The sequence below is a fragment of the Geotrypetes seraphini genome, chromosome 2 (assembly GCF_902459505.1).
Source record: "Geotrypetes seraphini chromosome 2, aGeoSer1.1, whole genome shotgun sequence".
Taxonomy (NCBI): domain Eukaryota; kingdom Metazoa; phylum Chordata; class Amphibia; order Gymnophiona; family Dermophiidae; genus Geotrypetes; species Geotrypetes seraphini.
Window position 1 is genome coordinate 507,407,128 of NC_047085.1, and position 16,222 is coordinate 507,423,349.

Sequence of the window (16,222 nt, forward strand, 5' to 3'; positions counted from 1 at the left end):
ACTCGTCGTTCCAATTTCCAGTACAGATCCCTATTAAAAATGAAACAATTAGACGACTAGGTAGGATCTGGAAAAAAATGGGAAAAACATCAGACCGAAACATCAGACCGAAACAACATAAAGAGCTACAAACTATTGATAAAAGAAAAATGAAAAGCATTCTAGTCATCCAAAATTAATACATCCAATAACAGCTCTAAAGGAATCAACACAAAAGAACTGTTCAACTTGGTTACAAATTTATTTGACACCACACGTCACACTCAATCCATGCAGAATACTAAGCCACCTTCAGCAAACGATCTAGCTCAGCATTTTAATTCAAAAATTATAAACAACTGTTCGACAAACAACATATGTGCACAGCAAATAGCCAACATACATGGAAATGAAATACCAGCAGATATGATTTGGAACTCCTTTCAAGATCTAGAATGGAATAATTACATCAAACTATATAACAAGTACACTAAAACACACTGTATTCTGGATCCCTGACCCTCTGACATTATGAAAGCAGCCCCATTAAACTTTAAACTAACACTGTGGAACTATCTGACTGATAATTTTAAAACTGGAAAATTTCCAACTAATAATGGTCACATTATAATTACCCCAATTCCAAAAAATAGTAAACAATCCTTAGCATCGGTAACCAACTATACACCAGTAGCATCCATCCCACTCTTCGCAAAAATCATGAAAGGTCTGGTACATACCCAATTGATGGAATATCTTGATCAGTTCTCTCTTTTACATGAAACTCAATCTGGCTTTAGACCTCTGTTTAGCACCGAGACAGTGATCGCAGCGATCCTGGATTATTAACCTCCCTATTCAGCAAGGGCCATAACGCCCTAATCATGCAATTTGACATGAGTTCAGCCTTTGACTTAGTCGATTACGAGAAATTGTTACAATGCTTAGATGCAATTGGCATCAGAGGTGAGGTTCTAAACTGGTTCCAAGGTTTCCTTATGTCCTGCACCTATGAAGTTCATTTCAATTACAACCTCTCTAATACCTGGAGAAACCCATCTGGAGTTTCACAGGGATCACCATTATACCCACTGCTCTTCAATGTTTACATGTCATCTCTAGGCGCACAGATGGCCCAGCGAGGTATAAAATTATTCAGTTACGCAGACAACTTTATAATCATTATCCCGTTCGCTACTTCTCTCTCTGAAGTTCCCCCATGGCTACAGAAGTACTAAACTTGATGGAACAATGGACAACAGAATTCAGACTGAAGCTTAATCCAGAAAAAACTAAATTCTTTGTGGCCACGCCACACCCACTTGTCTCCACAACATCACTATGCATCAACAAACTCAGCTACCCTATTCAACCTACAATGAAGGTTCTGGGGATAATACTGGATCAAGGCCTAACCATGAAAGACCAAGTGAGCTCCCTTGTCAGAAAGGGTTTTTTTACTCTCTGGAAGCTTAGGTCTATTAGAGCATACTTTAACGTTTCATCATTCAGAATCCTGGTACAATCCCTAATACTAAGTCATCTCGATTACTGTAACATCGCCCATCTGGCAATCTCCTATAAGAACATGCAGAGACTGCAACTGGTGCAGAATGCGGCGGTCAGGTTGGTCCTTGGGTTGAAGAAGTCAGATCACATAACCCCTTCCTACCGACTCCTTCAATGGCTGCCGATGGTGGCACGTGCGAAGTTCAAGCTGGGATGCTTTTGCTTTAAGGTACTATTTGGTTTAGCCCCTAAATATATAATTGATCTCTTCCACTTCTCAACTAATAGACACAAGAGAGGTACGCACCCGAAGTTCATCTCCCCACCAGTTAGAGGATATAAATTTAAAAGACACCACCAACATCTTCTCTCATACCGGGCGGCATTATGGGGCAAAGACTTGGAAAAACTAATTATAAACGCAAATAACTATGGTGAATTTAGGAAACACCTAAAGACATACCTGTTCTTGAAATACCTAGGTACAATCTCTCCCATCACAATCTCCCACCTCAACCCCCCCCATCACAACTGTTCCCTTAAACTGCTAGCCACTATTCATCAACTATGTAAGTTCTACTCTATTTCTAGCATCATTGTAAACCGCATAGAACTTCACGGTCCTGCGGTATATAAACTGTTATTATTATTATTATCTCTGCGGCACTACACTGTTTACTCTCCTCCATTGAGAAAAATGACCATTTAACCCTATCCTCTGTTTTCTATCTGATAACCAATTCCTAATCCACAACTGAACTTTGCCACCTTTGCCATGACTCTTTAATTTTCTCAAGAGCCATTCATGAGGAACTTTGGGCTCCTTTTATCAAGCCGCGCTAGCGGTTTAACGCGTGTAATACTGTGCGCTAAACCACCGACTTCGCTAGCCGCTAACGCCTCCCTTGAGCAGGCAGTAGTTTTTAGGCCAGCGTGGGGGTTAACGCATGATGAAACATCGCGTGCGCTAACCCCACTAGCGCGGCTTGATAAAAGGAGCCCTTAATCAAAAGCTTTCAGAAATTCCAGATACATATCAACCGGCTCACCTTCATGCAAATTGGTGAGGCAATATCTCCCTCGGCTGAACCCATGCTGACTGTCTCATTAAATCATGTTTGTCTACGTGTTCCACAATTTTATTTTATAATTGCTTCCACCATTTTGCCCAGCACTGAAGTGAGGTTTACTAGTCTAATTTCCTGGATCTCCCCTGGAGCCTTTTTAAAAAATCGGCGTAACATTGGCCACCCCAGGTCCAAGGTGCATCCTTTCTCACTAAGGCAACCAAGGGTCTGGAAATCTCCACATACTGATCTATGAACTGTTGAGAATAATTGCATATCCCCAGAAAGGAACAGTGTTCTGTTAGATTGGTAGATCTCTTCAGCTGTTGTAGGGCCTGTATCCTCTTCTTCTGTGGTCAGTGACTTTCAGCAGAAATTTCATACCCTAAGTAGTTCAGAGATATCCAGCACCATTAACCTTTGGCATAGGTCAGTTTAGCTCCAGAAGTCTTCATTTGATGGAACACATGTTCTATCTCTTCCGGGTGTCCTCAAAATGTAGGACACTTGATCAAGATGTCATCCATATAGACCAGAGTTCCACGGACTTCGGCATCTGGAAGTGCTTTATGGAGAAAAATATTGAATTCCACAGGAGAGTTCAGAAACCCGAAAGGTGTTCTATTCCAAGTGTATTGTTTCTCCCCAAAGGTAAATGCCGGTTTATATTGATCCGGAAGATGTACAGGTACTGTCCAAAACCCAGGCGCCAAATCTAAGCTGGTAAAATACTTGGCTTCGTGGGTGGTGGTCAAGTTCTGACCCAGAAGGGCCATGGGCCACCTGGACGAGGGCATCCGTTTGTTTAGCTGGCAGTAGTCCAAGGCAATTCTCCAACTGTTGTTCTTCAGAATGGGCCACAATGGGGAGTTGTAAGTACTATTGCAAGGCCTAATAATACGTCTTGCCTCCAAGATATCAAGAATCTCTTGAACTGACTCGTAGGAAGCCAATGGAATCTTGTACTGATGCACAAAGACAGGCTTACTGTGTGGATCTGTAGGAATCTTCGTCACTTGCAGATTAGTAAGGCCACAATCATAAGAATCCACTGCAAACAGGTATTGATACTTGTACAACAACTCTTCTAACTGAGCCTTTTCTTTATCAGAAGAACAAGTATCAGCTTGGTCCAGTTGATCCTTCACCATGGCATCAAACTCAGAGAACGGTTGGTTGGAGGAGATCTCAACTTGGTTTTCAATCTATTCTTGAAGATATGAAGTCTCAATGGAATGCAGAACTTTGGACGTGTCAGTCAGAATCAACTTTCCAGATAAAATCAAACAGTCATCTTCCACCTTCACTTGGGAAGTGGATGCATCATTTGGCCAGATGAAGTCCAGCAATATGAATTCTCTTGGCAAGGTAAGTATAAGGTCAGGCATGTGTCCACCCCCTCCCCTGGCAGATGTCAACAAAAGAAGACAAGTTGCCAAGGGTAGGCAAAGTTACCTCAACACCAGGAAAAGATTCCCCCACAAGAAAACCCAAAGGTTCACCATCAGGAATTGTAACCTTAGGTTGAGCATTGATGACCCACACATGGAAGGAGGCAGCAGGTATTTCAAGACAAGGCAACGCACCAAGAGATAGATCATGACTGAGAAAGAGATGTTCGGGTTGAAGAATTCGACGTTATCGAGCATGTGTTGATCATGGGCCAAACAAAGGGGCAGAGCAAAATTCTGCACAAGACCAGGACATCTTCAGCACAAGACCAGGACATCTTCAGCACAAGACCAGATATCTTCTGCACAAGACCAGACATCTTCAGCACATATCACTTCACAAACCTGAGGAAGGGTTTATCTAGCCTTCTGACCAGCTATTAGGTCCAAAGCTTCTATTAGGCTGCCTTGTAAGCGACTCCAAAGCACAAGGTTCACTAAGTCCACATAGACTCCCAGGTGAGCAAGACAATTGGAACCAAACACAAAGATGTGTGTAGGCCTCGCACCACTGAAAAGTGATGAGTGAAAGTCTTAGAACCCAAATTCAAGGGAAGGCTACAAATCCCAACAAGAGGCTTGCCACCATGGCCTGGTACAGGCAGACATATAGAGTAATGCCTGACAAACGGAACATCCGTGGTTCACAAAGTTTTCTGAAAAAGGATTCACTGATCATGAAGGTATCACTACGTAGCAACAAATGTGCTTGAACTGGCAAAAAACCGTGCAGGTAAACATCAGCTGTCAAATCTTCAGCATCTAGGTGAAGGACAGCCAGCAGACGAGGATGGGAGGAGAGAGGAGTGGAAGAAGATGAAGGAGGCTCCTGGACAGTGTCAGGAAGTAGAGCAGCCACAAGGAATGAAGACTTCAGAACAATGTCAGATATCCAATCCTTCTGAACAATGACAATCCCACTGCCTCTATTTCTATGCCTCTACCGGAAACTGTGCCTCTCCCTTCCCACCCCACATTGCTCTGGCACCCATCTTCTTCCCTCCACTCCCCCCATAGAAACATAGAAACAACGGCAGAAAAGGGCTATAGCCCACCAAGTCTGCCCATTCCAAGTATCCCCCCCCCTGAATTTACTCCCTTAAAGATCCCACAAGAGTATCCCATTTTTTCTTAAAATCCGTCATGCTGCTGGCCTTTATCACCTGGAGTGGGAGTCTGTTCCAATGATCCACCACTCTTTCGGTGAAGAAGTACTTCCTGGAGTCGCCATGAAATTTCCCTCCCCTGATTTTCAGCGGATGCCCTCTGGTGGTCGAGGGTCCCATGAGCCAGAAGATATCATCTTCTGACTCGATGCGTCCCGTGATGTATTTATACGTTTCAATCATATCTCCCTGTTCTCTTCTTTCCTCGAGTGAGTACAGTCGCAACTTCTTTAGTCTTTCTTCATACGGGAGATCCTTGAGCCCCGTGACCATCCTGGTGGCCGTTCGCTGAACCGACTCGATCCTCAGCACGTCCTTTCGGTAGTGTGGTCTCCAAAACTGAACACAGTACTCCAAGTGTGGCCTCACCATGGTTCTGTACAAAGGCATCATAACTTCAGGTATCCTGCTGACGAAACTTCTGCGGATACACCCCAATATTTGTCTTGCCTTGGAGGAAGCCTTCTCCACTTGATTGGCAACTTTCATGTCTTCGCTAATGATCACTCCTAGATCGCGTTCCTCCGTGGTCCTAACCAAGGTCTCACAATTTAGTACATAAGTTCTACGCATTTAGTACATAAGTTCTGGCATTTCTGTCTTCTTCCCTTCCATCTCTCACCCTCACCCCCAGGTGGTTTTTAGCATCTCTCTCCTCCTTTTCCTCCCTTCAGATCTGGAATCTCTCCTCCTTTCCTCCCCCAATGCTCTGGTATCTCTTTCTCCTCTTCCTTTCCCTTTCTGCTCTTCCTTCTCAATTTGTTTTCTACCTCTTGTCTACTTTTTTTACTTTCCAGTCCACAGTTTCCCTTTCATTGTGTCTACCTACAGCTTGCCACCTCTTCCCCTCACCCCCTCCAGTATCTCACTAACTCTATCCTCTTCCCCCAATCTAGCATGTGCCTTTTTTTCTTTATCCCCTCCTTCCATCCAGTATGTACTCCCCTATCTCTCTCTCCTCCCCTCTTCCCTTCAGCATCTGTTCCCCTCTCTCCTCCTCACTTCCTTCCAGTGACTGCTCCCCTCTCCACTTCATGCAGTATCTGCTCCCCCATCTCTCCTCTCCACATCTTCCAGCATCTGTTCCCCTCTCTCCTCCCCACTTCCAGGTGGCGTCTGCTTCCCTCTCCCTCCCCACTTCATGTGTCGGCTCTCTCCTCCCCATTTCCCTTCAGCTTCTGTTCCTCTCTGCCCTCCGGTGCCACTCGACCTCTTCCCCTCGGGCCATCTCCCTCCCTTCACCCTTGCGGGTGCTTTTTAGAATCGAGGTTTTCTCTCTCCGAGAGGCCCGAATGTCATAACCTTCTTACAGGTCGTGCGTTACTGCCTTGAAACATCTCATCTAATGCAAGCCGCCCAGGTGGAAACAGGAAGTTGCACCAGAGGAGAAGTTTTAAAGGCAGTTGTGCGCAACTTGTGAGAAGGCTATGGTGTCCAGAACGCTCGGAGTGAGAAAACTCTGAAAAGCGAAAGTGAAGGGAAGGGAGGGAGATTGCCTTGGTCCATGCATCTCTTCCCCTCGTTGGGCCATCGGGAGGGAAGGTAGGAAAGGGCTGTTGGACTGTGTGAGCCTGATCTCAAGGAAGGCTTCTGACCAGGAGGGGTGGGAAGAGAGGCAACACACAGTAGATACTTTACTGTGGGGACAAAGCTATTCACCCCTCCATGGGGTGATGAATGGCCTTGTCCCAGCACCAAATGGAGTCGGTCCAGAGGAAGGCTACTAAAATGGCATGTTGTCTTCATCATAAGGCATATGGGGACAGACTTAAAGATCTCAATCTGGAGAAAAGGTGGGAGAGGGAAGATATGATAGAGATATTTAAATACCTATGTAATATAAATATGCATGAGTCGAGTCTCTTTCATTTGAAAGGAAACTGCAATGAGAGGGCATAGGATGAAGTTAAGAGGTGATAGGCTCTGAAATACTTTATTACAGAAAAGGTGGTAGATGCGTGGAACAGTCTCCCGGAAGAGGTGGTGGAGACAGAGACTGCTTCTGAATTCAAGAGGGCCTAGGATATGCACGTGGGATCTCTGAGAGAGAAAGAGATAATGGTTACTGCGGATGACGCCAAACTGAGTAATGTAGTGGGCAAATGCACAACAGACGAAGATTCAGTGCCCGACAACATGATGCACGACCTACTCCTACTGGAGCGATGGTCTAGGACATGGCAACTCAACTTCAATGCCAAAAAATGCAAAGTTATGCACCTGGGCAGCCAGAATCCATGCAAGTCTTATACCCTTAATGGCGAGATCCTAGCAAAAACGGTAGCAGAACGAGACTTGGGGGTAATCGTCAGTGAGGACATGAAGTCTGCCAATCAAGTGGAGCAGGCTTCGTCCAAGGCAAGACAAATCATGGGCTGCATACGAAGGGGTTTCATCAGTCGTAAGGCGGAAGTCATTATGCCATTGTATAGATCCATGGTGAGGCCCCACCTGGAATACTGTGTGCAATTCTGGAGGCCGCATTATCGCAAGGATGTGCTGAGACTGGAGTCGGTGCAAAGAATGGCCACCCGGATGGTCTCGGGACTCAAGGATCTACCATACGAAAAACGGCTTGACAAATTACAGCTATACTCGCTCGAGGAGCGCAGAGAGAGGGGGGACATGATCGAGACGTTCAAGTATCTTACGGGCCGCATCGAGGCGGAGGAAGATATCTTCTTTTTCAAGGGTCCCACGACAACAAGAGGGCATCCGTTGAAAATCAGTGGCGGGAAACTACGAGGTGACACCAGGAAATTCTTTTTCACTGAAAGAGTGGTTGATCGCTGGAATAGTCTTCCACTACAGGTGATTGAGGCCAGCAGCGTGCCTGATTTTAAGGCCAAATGGGATCGGCACATGGGATCTATTCACAGGGCAAAGGTAGGGGAGGGACATTAAGGTGGGCAGACTAGATGGGCCGTGGGCCCTTATCTGCCGTCTATTTCTATGTTTCTATGGGCAGACTAGATGGGCCTTTTGTCCTTTATCTGCCGTCAAGTTTCTGTGTTTCATAACTGTCAAATTGTGAATTGTAGATAAATGGACTTCAATAGATTTGCCCTTTTCCTGCTGAAATGGAACCAACATCTGCTGAAAAGTCTTCATTAGTTGTGTGAGGCTCACAGGTGTAATAGAGGAGCCCTCTTTAGGCTGCTTGCTAATAGTGCGTGCAGAAACAACATCCATAAACTCCTCATGGGAAACAGGCTACCGAACATGTGTGGTACAAGAGTGCCTATTGTTGCTGTCGGTGATCACCAGTGTCAGACCTTCATGGGCGTGGCTACGGATCAAGTAGACACGTGACATCATCACATGAGAAAAAGTTAGGCCTTCCTGGGCATGGTCAGGTGTCTTGGTGATATACTGTAGCATCACATGGTGCCTGAGAATGAGACCTCCAGGGTGTGGCTGTGAATCAGAGGACAACCAATGAACAACTCAATGAGAGGACCCAGAAAACCCATGATCCACTTTCACTACCCCCCCCCCCCCGAACGACACATGGCGTTCAGCTGTGGGTGCAGACAAAGGCACAACAGGGCTATAAGTTGGAGTAGGAGGAGGGATAGGAGAGTCAAGAGACAGATCCTAAACCTCCCCCTGCAAGCTGGTCGCAGCTTGCTTAAGGGCAACCAGAGTAGCCTGCTGGGTCTGGAATAAAGAATCACATTCTCCAGAAACAGCAGACAGCTCCTACCGGAGAACAGAAAGGTCAGATTCACTAGCAGTAAGAGAGGCACAAAGAGAGTACACAGTACACTCTGAATCATCAAGCTTAGAACAAAGAGAGTACACAGTACACTCTGAATCAACAAGCTTAGAACAAAGAGAGTACACAGTACACTCTGAATCATCAAGCTTAGAACAAAGAGAGTACACAGTACACTCTGAATCATCAAGCTTAGAACAAAGAGAGTACACAGTACACTCTGAATCATCAAGCTTAGAACAAAGAGAGTACACAGTACACTCTGAATCATCAAGCTTAGAACAAAGAGAGTACACAGTACACTCTGAATCATCAAGCTTAGAACAAAGAGAGTACACAGTACACTCTGAATCATCAAGCTTAGAACAAAGAGAGTACACAGTACACTCTGAATCATCAAGCTTAGAACAAAGAGAGTACACAGTACACTCTGAATCAACAAGCTTAGACTACAAGGACATCTGGGCGGTAGATGCAGCAAAAGATTCCTTATCAGCCTTAGTCTGAGACTCAGAATAAAAGCATTCAGCAGAAGCAAAATTGTCCTTGAGGCTCTGAAATGCAGCCTGTAAAGCATGGAATTCTTTAAGAACAGCATGTAACTCCTCACTTGCTCCAGCAGAGGCAGTAGCCAACTGCTCACGTAAATCTGCCACAGTCTGTTCCAATGCACTGTTATGCTCCCACAGGGAAGACAATTGTGTCTGAAGTGACAAGAGGCACATAAGATGGTCGAAGCATTCACAGCCGAACGCCGTACCTGCCACAGGGCAGAATCAGTCCCAGTGTGGGTTGGGAAGCACAAAGCGTCAGCTCAGACAACATCCCGGATGGAGCTGTGAGCTGTGCCTGTAGCTCTGACTTCTGTGTGTCCAAGTCTAACTGACTCCGGAGAAGAGGACTGGTCCTGCAGTGCCTGGGTCAGAGCAGCAGAGACTGACAGTTTATGTGCAAAGAGAGAGCAGCTTTTTGATATAGCTTTCAATCCTTAACCCTACTCCTCTGCCCTCCAACTCAGCCAGCTGATTAATCGTTCCCCTTAATTGTAGCCATGACATCCTGTTTGTCTGGGAAACAGAGCTGAGATAGTGATGTCATAATGGTTCTTCCACCAATAAGAGCCAACCTCATCAGTGATGTCACAATGGCTTGATTGTCCTGTACTCCCCTCTGCCCTCCAACTCAGCCAGCTGATTAACCGTTCCCCTTTACTATATCCATGACATCCTGTTTGTCTGTCTAGATTGTAAGCTCTTTAGAGCAGGGACTGTTTTCTTACTCTTTGTGACTCTGTATAGCGCTGCGTGCGTCTGATAGCGCTGTAGAAATAATCAATAGTAGTAGTAGTAGTAGATATCTGAAGAGATTTTAGACTTCGCTTTTAAAAGACGCTGAAAAACTGAACAGTACGGCACGTTTGAAACACAGAGGTCAGGGGCCAAGAGCTGAACAAGTGACTCACAATAAACATCAGAATCAGACTGACTCAAAAATCCTGTAGCCAGCTTATCAAACGGAGCTTTGTCAAGGTCCGGCCACGAGGCATCCTGTGATAGAGCAGAGTAGAGTCTACCATGACAGGAAGATAAGCAAACCAAAAGAGAGAACATACACAACGGAACGAGGCCTCAAATTGTAGCAGTTATTAGTTGGGTGTAATAAAATTGTCAGACAGTCAGATAAGCATCTGTAACTCATAAGAACATATAAGAACATAAGAATTTGCCTCCGCTGGGTCAGACCAGAGGTCCATCACGCCCGGCAGTCCGCACCCGCGGCGGCCCATCAGGTCCATGACCTGTCATGTTAATTTGATTTAGCCCTATAGCCCCTTGTTTTTATCTTTACTCTTTTCATACTCTTATCTACCCTTATCTGTATCATGTCTAGGGAAAGGCTACTAGCCAGGTTCAGATTTATGCAATCTTATTAGAATGATGAGATCAGAATATCTCAAACTGATTTTATTATGAAGATAGAAAAATATATTTTAATCTGGCCAGCTGCAAATAATAAACTAATACATTATTCGCAAATATCTCTAGATATATCAGCACACAACTAGTACAAAAGTATAATCGCTAAGTAATTAGAAAATTATGACTAATTACACTGGTCACCCAAAAAAAGTTTTTCTTTGCTACTGAGAACTTAAGAAGTGTTCTTAGTTAATTTAATGACGCTGATTTCAGATCTGTAATTGAAAGCCAGCCAGCAAGTCAGGTTTCTGTCATTACTGATTTTTTAGACAGTTGCCATATCAGCACAATATTGTGAGTATGAACTGTGTCCCACCAAAATTGCGTTAAGGAGTTTACTCTGAGACAGTAAGGAGACATATTATACCATATATTTACGCCTCTCTTAACTCACACCAAAGTGATGCCAGCATATTCCGAAATGTTTGAAACACTTGCTTTTACGCTTGTACAGTACATTTGTCTCTCTTTGCAAGAACCAACAATAGTCTCCCAACATACTGGGATTGAACTTTCCATCACCTTGATATCTTGATGAAATTTTCCCCGTGCTCATCGCTGATATCACCAAGATTGGGTGGGAAGAAGTCGAAGTGAGAATGGAAGAAGTGCATTTTAAGTGACCGTCTGGCACCCATTAGCTGATATGCTGTCAGCATGTTCTCCACAAGCTCAGAATAATTCTCTGATCTGTGATTACCAAGAAAATTCTGAACAACTAGCACGAATGCTTCCCATGCTGCTGATTCAGCTGGGTTCAGCTTCTGTTTGAACGCATCACACTGGTCAATAAGCATTTTGCTACTGGAGTTCTGTCGCCTGTACCTTAACAAGGGCTACATGCTGACTCTAAATCTGAAAACAGTTTTAGTCTATCACATCCTGTTTTTAAGTTATGCGTCAGTTTGTGTTTATATCATTTTCGTCAATAATGCTTGTTGACCAGTGTTATCACACAATATATATAATTCCTTATAAAATGATTCCTGAATATAACAGCAAACTTATGACTAGCTTAGCACTGTCACCAAGAGACCCAAATAAAATCTTATCTAACCAAAACCAGATTCTATCTTAACCCAACAAGACTAAGAGAAAATTCTTGCCTCCCTTGAGTCCACTATATCAACTCATGAAACCAAACCAATAATATTGTAAATCCTGTTTTCTAAGGAAAAAAATATTGTAATTGAAATCATCACAGTACCAGTGAAGAAATTTCAATTACCATATTTTTCGCACTATAAGACGCACCTGACCATAAGACGCACCTAGATTTAGAGGATGAAAACAAGAAAAAAATATTATGAGCCAAATGGTCTGCACCCAGCCTCCCTCACTTTCTGCCAGGCTCTGCTCCCTGTCCCACCTCCCTGCCAGGCTCTGTACCCTGTCTTTCCACCCTGCCCTGTACCCCCCCCCCCCCGGTGGTCTAGTGGTAGGCTGGGACAGGAGGGATCTGTCCCAGCCAACTAACATTTCTTTACATCCCCCTGTACCTTTTTTAATCCCCCCAGTACCTTTTAAAATCCCTTGTAAATCTGTTCCTGCGGTGAAACGGCAGGAGCGAGCTTTCCACACTCCTGCTCCTCCCTCGCTGGACGGGTGCCTCATTATCTTGGGGCCAGTGGCGCACAAAGCAGGAGTGAGCTTCTGATGGCTCTATGTCAGGGGTCTCCAAAGTCCCTCCTTGAGGGCCGAATCCAGTCAAGTTTTCAAGATTTCCCCTGTGAATATGCATTGAAAGCAATGCATGCACATAGATCTCATGCATATTCATTGTGGAAATCCTGAAAACCCGACTGGATTCGGCCCTCAAGGAGGGACGTTGGAGACCCCTGCTCTATGTAATTGAAATTTCTTCACTGGTATTGTGAAGATTTGAATTGCAATATTTTTTTCCTTAGAAAACGGGATTTACAATATTATTGGTTTGGATTCATGAGTTGATATATTGGACATAACAAACCTTAAAACTTTGTTCAGCTGGTTTATGATTTCACCCTTGGGTCCAGCAACAAGTGCACAGTGAGCCTTTAGAAAGTCCTGCGGCTGGAGATTCCTTGTTTAGTCAGCACAAGGTCACTTCACCCTGGTAACAGCCAGTGCGAACAATTGCTAGTCCTTCATGGTGTACGCTGTAAATCAGACAGGGTTCAGCAGTGCCCCAAGACGAACAATGTCCGATTCCCTAGCTCTTAGGCGAGAGCAAACACACACAAGGGAAATTCTTTCTTATCAGTTCTTCTTGTCCTCTGCAGTGCAAAAGAGCTACACAACTATAGGTCTGAGCTCCCTCAAACCCAAAATTGTCTAACTCTGGATAGTGCACAGATTCTTAGGGTGTGCACAGGCGATAAATAGAGGATCAATCAGAACTAGTCCAGAAGGGTCTTTTTAGTTACACAGAGGAATAAAGAATAGTGTTCTTGTGAAAGGGATGGTTAACAAGACTTAGAATTTTATAATGCCCTTGTATCTCTCCATGGTACGACCTCTATGAAGTTACAGGGAAATACTTTTAAAACCAATAAGAGGAAATATGTTTTCACATAGAAAACTAGAAACATGATGGCAGATAAAGGCCAAATGGCCCATCTAGTCTTCTCACCCGCAGTAACCATTATCTTTTTCTCTCTCCAAGAGAACCCACGTGCCTATCCCAGGCCCTCTTGAATTCAGACACAGTCTCTGTCTCCATCACCCCTTCTGGGAGACTGTTCTATGCATCTACCATCTACCACCCTTTCTGTAAAAAAGTATTTCCTTAGATTACTCCAAAGCCTTTCACCTCTTAACTTCATCCTATGCCCTCTCAATGCAGTTTCCTTTCAAATGAAAGAAACTCGACTCATGCGCATTTACATTACATATGTATTAAAACATCTCTATCATATCTCCCCTCTCCCGCCTTTCCTCCAAAGTATAAAGATTGAGATCTTTAAATCTGTTCCCAAACACCTTATGATGACCACAAACCATTTTAGTAGCCTTCCTCTGGACCAACTTTATCTTTTTTATATCTTTTTGAAGGTGCAGCCTCCAGAATTGTACACAATATTCTAAGTGAGGTCTCACCAAAGTCTTATATAGGGGCATCAATACCTCCTTTTTCCTACTGGCCACACCTCTCCCTATGCAACCTAGAATCTTTCTAGCTTTCAACGTCACCTTTTCAACCTGTTTGGCTACCTTAAGATCATCACATACAATCACACCCAAGTCCTGCTCTTCTGTCGTGCACATAAGTTCTTCATCCCTAAATTGTACCGTTCCCTTGGGTTTTTGCAGTCCAAATACATGACCTTGCATTTCTTGTCTGAAATTTGGCAGCTCATTCTTCAAGCTTCACCAGGTCTTTCTTCATATTATTCACATCATCCGCTGTGTCTACTCTATTGCAGATTTTGGTATCATCCGCAAAGAGACAAATCTTACCCGACAGCCCTTCAGCAATATCGTTTATAGAAATGTTAAAAAGAACAGGCCCAAGAACAGAACTTTGAGGCACACCACTGGTAACATCCCTTTCCTCAGAGCAATCTCAATTGATCACTACCCTCTGTCCCCTTTCAGTCAACCAATTCTAGATCCAGAATCTTGTTTCCCATACTTTGAACATTAGTATATACTGCTTTCCAGACATTGCCCCCTTTTCACATCTATGTAGAGGTATTCAGTGATTTACTTACCTGAGGGCTTATATTCACCAGGGGGCTTTGATCACCCTGCCCCATCACTTCTAGTTTAAAGCCTTTTTCAGTAGATTACCCAGCCTTTTGGCGAAGACACTTCTTCCCTTCTTTGATAGATGCACACTATCCCTGCTCAGCAGCCCTTGGAAAATCGTCCCATGGTCCAGGAAGCCAAAACGCTCTCGATGACACCATCCACGTAGCCACGCATTCATCTCCAGGATGCAAACTTCTCTGCCCTGGCCTTTAACCTTGACAGGGAGGATGGACAAAAATACTACCTGCGCACCTGACTGCTTCACCTTCTCTCCCAGAGCCACAAAGTCACTTTTGATACGTTCACAGGGGTACCTGGCAGTATCATTAGTGCCAATGTGGATGAGCAGCATCGGATAGTAGTCATCAGGCTTGTTGAGTCTCGGCAAGCTCTCCAAAACAGCTTGGATGTTGGCACCAGGTAGACAGCATACCTCTCATGACATCATGTCTGGTCTGCTGATGGATGCTTCTGTACTCCTCAGAAAGAAATCGCCAACTATCACTACCTTACGCTTCCTAGTGGTCACAGATCTAGTAATTTTTGGGATTTCAAGTTTTGGTCCTTCCTCTCCTTGGGATGCTCTCATCTCCTCCACTTCCAGGACAGCATACCAGTTCTTCAGTTCAAGGGTGGGAGAAGTCACAGTACCAATCTTGCAGTGTTCCGTAATCAGAGTCCAGCCGCCTTCCCTCAGAACAGCCTCTTCTTCCCCACTGCTGGAAATCTTTGACACCTCATGAACCATTTCATTGATGTACCTCTCATTCTCACGGATGCTTCTCAGTCTTGTCACCTCTTCTCTCAGTTCTTCTACTTCCTTCATGAGGGACTCAAGTTGAAGACAGCTTGTATGTGGAACCTCTCCCTCTGCCTGGGTAACATTTTCTGTCTGCACAAAGAATTTGTAACCCAAGCAGCAGCTTTGGTGATACTGTGGTGTAGAAGAACTTACACCTGGAAGAAAAAAAAAGAGAGGGCAGAAAAATCCTACCAAAGTAATACTCTGTTCCAGAGGCAGACAGTACTTCACAGGTTGTTATAAGTAAAGAAATGAGCTAGGGGTGGATCTTTAATGCTGATCCTCTACAACCTCTCTCTTAGAACTAGGCCTATTTAGACATTAGGTCAGCATTCCTCCCCTCAAGAGTCACTAATAGCAAATGGCTGCTGTGAGTTCCCGTAGTCTCTCGAGACTACGACAGGAACTCCCCACAGCCATTTTCTATGAGTGATCTGCATAGGGCAGGAGTGTAGGAAGATCGCTTCTGCCCCAAAAGCCTGCTAGACCACCAGGTAAGGTCTGGGATGCCGGGAGGGAGGCAGGGAAGGTCCAGAATGCAGCTTTATTTAAAAAAAAAAAAAAATCACAAATAACCGAATCCATGGATACCGAAACTGCGGATTCAGAGGGCTCACTGTAATATATTCTCTTTCGCCAGAGCTCTTCCTTCTAATTCTATACAGTGTTCCAAACGATAAGTGCCACTTTGGTGTGTAACTTTCTTGCTAAAATGGCAGTTACATGCCCCAATGGAGGTGACATGGCAAGAGTCCTTCTAAATACACTTAAGTGCTATTCTTTAAGGTAATGCTTAAGAGCTATTGCACGTAGGTAGGA

The 16,222-nt window shown here is 44.4% G+C and overlaps 1 pseudogene; it reads left to right on the forward strand.

Moving 5' to 3' along the window:
* The window catches only part of LOC117354967, a 136,079-nt pseudogene that overhangs the window by 114,165 nt on the left and 5,692 nt on the right, over positions 1-16,222 (forward strand).